A 5,769-nucleotide genomic window follows, 5' to 3' on the forward strand; every position below is an offset into this window, starting at 1 on the left:
TCCTCTAGGAGTTCATAGAATATTCCATATTCTTCAACAACACCATAACTCATATGCATTGCCTCTTCTTCAGTCTTCCTTGCCAGACATAGTTTAGTCCTCAAGGGGACTGTCTTAGTCATCAAGTGCTGCTATAACAGAAATCTCTCAAGTGGAAGGCTTTCACACAAAGACATGTATTTTCTCATAGCATGGGCCACCACTTGCCCCTCAGTTTGCCATACTGTGGTCGCTCGTGTGTTGCTGTGGTGCTTGAAGCTATGTATGTCAAATCTCAGTAAGGTCACCCTAGGTGAGCAGATTGCAGCAGAACTTCCAGGCTAAGAACTGACAGTGAAGAAGGAATCAGCTGCCCACTTCTGAGGAAGCAGTCATGGGAAACATTGAGAGCCACTGAAAATTGTCCATAGCCTTGAAACATTGTCAAATACTGAAGGCCTAATGAGCAGAAGTAGAGCATAGTTGGAGGTAGGGTGCAGTATGGACCCATCATGTAGGAGGACACTGGAAATGTTACTGAGAGGAGATGCTTTCTTCAAGGAGAGTTGACCATGGTGACATGACTCCGGTAAAGCCTGTGGGAATGGAGCCTTTGGGATCTTCATTTGCGGATAGGGCAGGACTCAAAGAAATAAGAAACAGTTGCAAAAATCTGCTAATAATCTGAAATTGCCATGTGTAGAATCTAGGAACATTAGAAGTCATCAAAATAAATTGGATTGCATAAAGATCGATATCCTAGGCATTACTGAGCTGAAATGGACTGTTATTGGCAATTTTGAATAAAAAGTCTTTAGATTTACTTAGCCAGGAATAAGACAACCTTGGGGAATGGCATTGAATTCTTTGTCGAAAGGACATTTCAAAATCTGTCTTGAAATACAGTGCTGGTATTGGTAGTCACCTAGTCTTGTGTCAATTTGAGGATTAAGAGTGTAGGGGTAGAGTCTAGACTGTCAATCTGGAGATAGCCAATGACACTTCTGTGTGGGCATGGCCTTCTCCTGAGAATTCTGGGAAATCTGGTACTTCCTCTTTGGAAGCAGAAGACACCTCTCTCTCTCTCTCTCTGCCACTCCCTGGGACACATTGCAGAAGACAAGCCACATGCAACCAGACCTCAGAATCTGGAGAAGCCGCAGAGAGACCCCTGCCAGTGCTGAGATGCTTACAACACCACTGGACCCAAAGACTTTCTACCCACTGGCTTGTGATCATCCTGCATTTGGCTTCATTGCATGTATTTCGTGAGTCTGAAGAGGACTTGATAGATTGGTATCAGACATATAGGCTAATATCAGACTTATGGTCTTGGACTGGACTGGGTTGGGATGTTTTGTCAATGCCCAATTCCTCTTGTATACAAAACTCTTTCTTATACACCTATGTGTGTCCATGGATTTGTTTCTCTAGTCTACCCAGACTAACACACTGTGTGATAGGATTAAATTCATACACCTCCAAAGAAATCCAATCTATGTAACTGCAACAATTATTCAAATTTATGCAACAACCACAAAGCTAGTAATGAAGAAATTCTACCAATGACTTCAGTCAGAAATTGATCAAACATGTGATCAATATGCATTGAATACTTACCTGGCAGGGGAGACACCATGAGCATGAAGGTGGTTTTCCCAGGGTGAGGCTTGTCCATTGCACTCCGGATGTGCTGACCCCTGTGATTTCCTCAAATCCTGAGGATTGTCCGTGAGTTCTGTGAGGCTGTTGCTCAGCTAATCAAATGCAGCAGAGCAGGATATTGTGAGAGGAAGTGTTCAGTGTCAGAATAAAAGGGGTGACAGGTGGAAGCACGCATGACCTCTGTTTCATGGTACAATGCTGGAGGAGATACGGGATTCTCGCCCCGCTTGTCTAGCCATAGCAAGTCAGACACAGCCCTTACGCTATTTCCTCCGGCATGCAGTATGGAAGCAAAGTTTAATAATGTAAACAGAACACTTGTAGACAAACACCTCATATCTATGTAAGTTTTCTTGATGACAATTTTGTCCGCTTGAACACTGTATAGATTCCTACCAGTTGTCACATTTTGTGAGCAAAGGATCTTAATTTATCCTTACTGCCCAATCTTATCTTAGATTCTCCTCCTCTGCTCTATTATTATATTTCATTTCTTAGTAGCTTTTCTTGAATAATGCAACTAAGCAAGGAGTTTGTGAAATAAAGTTATATTACTTTAAATATCGTTTTCCCAGTGAAAGCCAGAGTGGACTGTTGACTCACTAATGGAAAATTGCAATCCTTAAGCTAGAAACTTACCTTCAAAAAGCACAAACAGTCTCTTAAAATGAAGGCTCCAACTGCCTTGCTATATAAAATAGCATGCATTTATTCTTCTACAGCCCAAATGTTGGTTTCTCTCATGAAAACCCTGCCCCTGCAACTCAATAGTTCTGAAAAACAATTAACCTTTTCAAGTTGAAGGCTTTCATTCATAATTTGGACTATATCCTGCCATTGATATTTATTTTAATCTTCTATTGATTTCTGTGGGAATTCTTAATGTAGACTGAAGACAGGATATTTCTGCAAAGGAATTTCTGAAAAGGAGGTGCCCGCTTTCATCTCTTTGTGGTTTCGTGTTTATTAGAGTTTAGTTCTTGGGGTTGCAGAGCTAAAAATAAGCCTACAGCCTAGATTGTCTTCTATTTTTGCTTTCAGGCTGAAAGGTCAATGAGAATGCTAATGTCTCACAAGGAAGAATTACATTATAAATTATTTGTAGTTCTATATTTTCAGTTCATTTTCTAAGGGAAAAAAGACACTTGTATTATTTTTACATGTCTTTTTTAAACTTCATATATCCCTCCATGCCAATCTCCCATCATTCTTATTCACATGATATAGCTATATGCTCGTTTCATTTTAACAATGTTTATTTAGATCATATTCCACCCACTTTTCCCACTATAATATTTCATAAGAAAACAATAATACAAAGCCACTTAAAAGTACATTAATGATAATCTTAGAATTATTTATCTTGGGAAATTCTTTTAGTTAGTGTCAAATTTTTTAAAAATCACGGTAAAATAATTATATATACTTGATCTTTATAACAATATCAAAATATATACAGATGAAGACTGGAAAAAAATTAAAAATTTGTTTTAGTCTAATTTATGTTATCAAATTTTGTAATGTTTTATCACTTACATGTTCATATTAAAATTCAAATAAAATAATACAACTCCTCACAGTACATCAAGCAAATGCAAACTTAAAGACATGACAAGGACTGAAACAATATCATTAGAATGAGCTGAATCACTATTTTATAGCTGAATCAGTTTTTAATTCAGTCATGTTTGGGGTTAGCATCACGGCAGCAGAGGATATTACATATTTTATTTTGATATAAAAGCATTGTTAGGAAAGATTGGATATTAATAAAAATTGATCAACAGAATTAATAACAAATGTTGGCTGCAGGATTAAGCAATCTCTCTAATACTTAAACATTTCATTCTTAAAGCTTCTCTTCCTACTTGATCTTACTGTTGTTGCCCAATGCTATCAAGTTGGATCGGTTCTCAATTCTTGGCCTGGAGTGGAGTGAGTGCTTGCAGGGTTGTAGGAGTGCTTGCGGAAGAGCATCACTTCATGGGAACATTTCAGTTGGCATTCCATCAACTTTTGGAGCCCTTTGATTTTTGGCTAATATCTTCAATGCAGCTTGGACTTCCTCCCTCAATACCAAGGATACTGAAAACTATGCTACATCATGCAATGGTTAAATGTCAATCAGTTCTTTTTTATATAGGATGGGTAGATAGTCCCTCCACTGGAATGATGCTTCCAGTATCATTCAATGTGTCTTCCTTGGAATCCTTCAATATTACAATTCTAGGATGATATTTTTTCTTTAGTTAGGTCAGTTGAAGATATGCTGAGCATATTATTTACTTTTGGTTTTCCAAATCTAGATATTTGAACATTTCATTATAATGCTTTCCTTTGTCTTCTCAAGCTGCCCTTAATGTTTTTTTCTGTTTAGATCTTTTCCATCATCATTTCTGCCATTTGCTTTAGCTACCCTACCTTCAAGCAAGCTCCAGGGTCTGTCTCTCATCCACTTTGGTCTCTTCTTTCCCTTTTATCTTTTTGATGACCTTTTGCTTGCTTCATGTATGATGTTCTTGATGTCGTCCCCCAACTTGTCATGTATTTTGTCATTAGTGTTCAATGAATCTGTTCTTGAGATGGTATTAAAATTAAGGTGTCATGCACTTAACTGTCATGGACTTGGTTTAATTTGTTTCACCTTCAACGTGAACTTGCATATGAGCAATTGGTGATCTGTTCTAGAGTTAGCCCCGGCCTATTTTTAGCTGATGATATTGACTTCTCCATCATCTCTTCCCAAATATGTAGTCAATTTGCTTCTTGTGTACTCCACACACCAATAACCATGTGTTTAGTCACGATTATGTGGTTGAAAAACAGGTATCTGCAATGAACATATTGCTGGTCTTATAAAATTCTGTCATACAATCTCCAACTTCATTTTTATACCATGGCCATATTTTTCAATTGTTAATCCTTCTTCTTTGTTTCTAATTTTCACATTCCAATCATCAATAAGGGTCAATATATATTGATTGTATATTTGATCAATTTCAGACCGAAGAGGTTAATAGAATTCTTCAATTTATTTATCATTGCTTTCAGTGGTTGGTGAGCAAATTTAAATAATAGATGTATTAACTAGTCTTCTTGCAGGTGCATGGACAATGTCCAATGTAGGGTAGGATAGGATAGGATAACATAGATCTTTAAATGTTCTTTTTGACAATGAATATGACATCATTATTCTTGGATTTATCATTGTTAGGGTACTAAACTATATGATTATCCAATTCAGAATAGCCACTACTAGTCCATTTTAGCTCACTAAGACCTAGGGTATCAATATTTACATGTTCAATTTCCTTTTTTATGAATTCAATATTTCCTATATTCATACTGCATACAGTCTACATTCCTATTATTAATGGATATTTGCTACTGTTTCTTCTCATTTTGAGTCGTGCCTCATCAGCAAATGAAGGTCCTGAAAGTTTTACTCCTTCCACACCAGTAAGTTTGACTTTACTTTAAGAAGGCAACTCTTGCCTGGTCATATTTTGAGTGATTTCCAATCTAAGGAGCTCAAATACTGGCCCTATATCAAACCACATCCCACTGTTAATCCTAAAGTTTTCAGTGGCTAATACATGGAAGCTTTTTCCTCCTTCTAATTTTATTATTCGTTTAGAAATTCAGCTGAACCTGCTCAACGTTAGTGACACACTGCTAGTATTTGAAATACTAGTGGCATCGCTTCCAACAGAACAACCACACACTTGAGCCACCAGAACATAGCAAGCTGACAGAGGAGTGGTGGTGTTTACTTCATAGATTGGAGTTATTCTAGGTACAAATGAGATCATATATAAGAAAGCATGGATTAAAGTGTATACAGAAAGTACTATGGTAATTATAAATGGAACTGAAAATATATTGAAACTAAGATCTTTCCCTTGACCTCAAGGTCCAAATGCAGAAACATCTGTGAAACTAATACCTGAAGCTGGAAATCCTTATGTGGTGGAGCTCAGTCTTCTCTCCCCCTCTCTCTCTCAAGACAAAAATGATTCTAGAATTCGTCTCATTATTTCAAAATCACTAAGCATATGTGCTGTTTGTTAAGAAAGAAATTCCCTGGCTCCATTACTAGAAAATTCAATTCAACCATCTGAATGA

General features: G+C 37.1%; 1 pseudogene; it reads left to right on the forward strand.

Annotated features, from left to right (window-relative positions):
* The first annotated feature begins 1,591 nt into the window (after nt 1-1,591).
* On the forward strand, nt 1,592-1,737 carry LOC115868417 (annotated as a pseudogene).
* Nucleotides 1,738-5,769: the final 4,032 nt, after the last annotated feature.

This window comes from Echinops telfairi, unplaced genomic scaffold (assembly GCF_000313985.2).
Source record: "Echinops telfairi isolate 266 unplaced genomic scaffold, ASM31398v2 ScPeMD7_9;HRSCAF=40, whole genome shotgun sequence".
Classification (NCBI taxonomy): domain Eukaryota; kingdom Metazoa; phylum Chordata; class Mammalia; order Afrosoricida; family Tenrecidae; genus Echinops; species Echinops telfairi.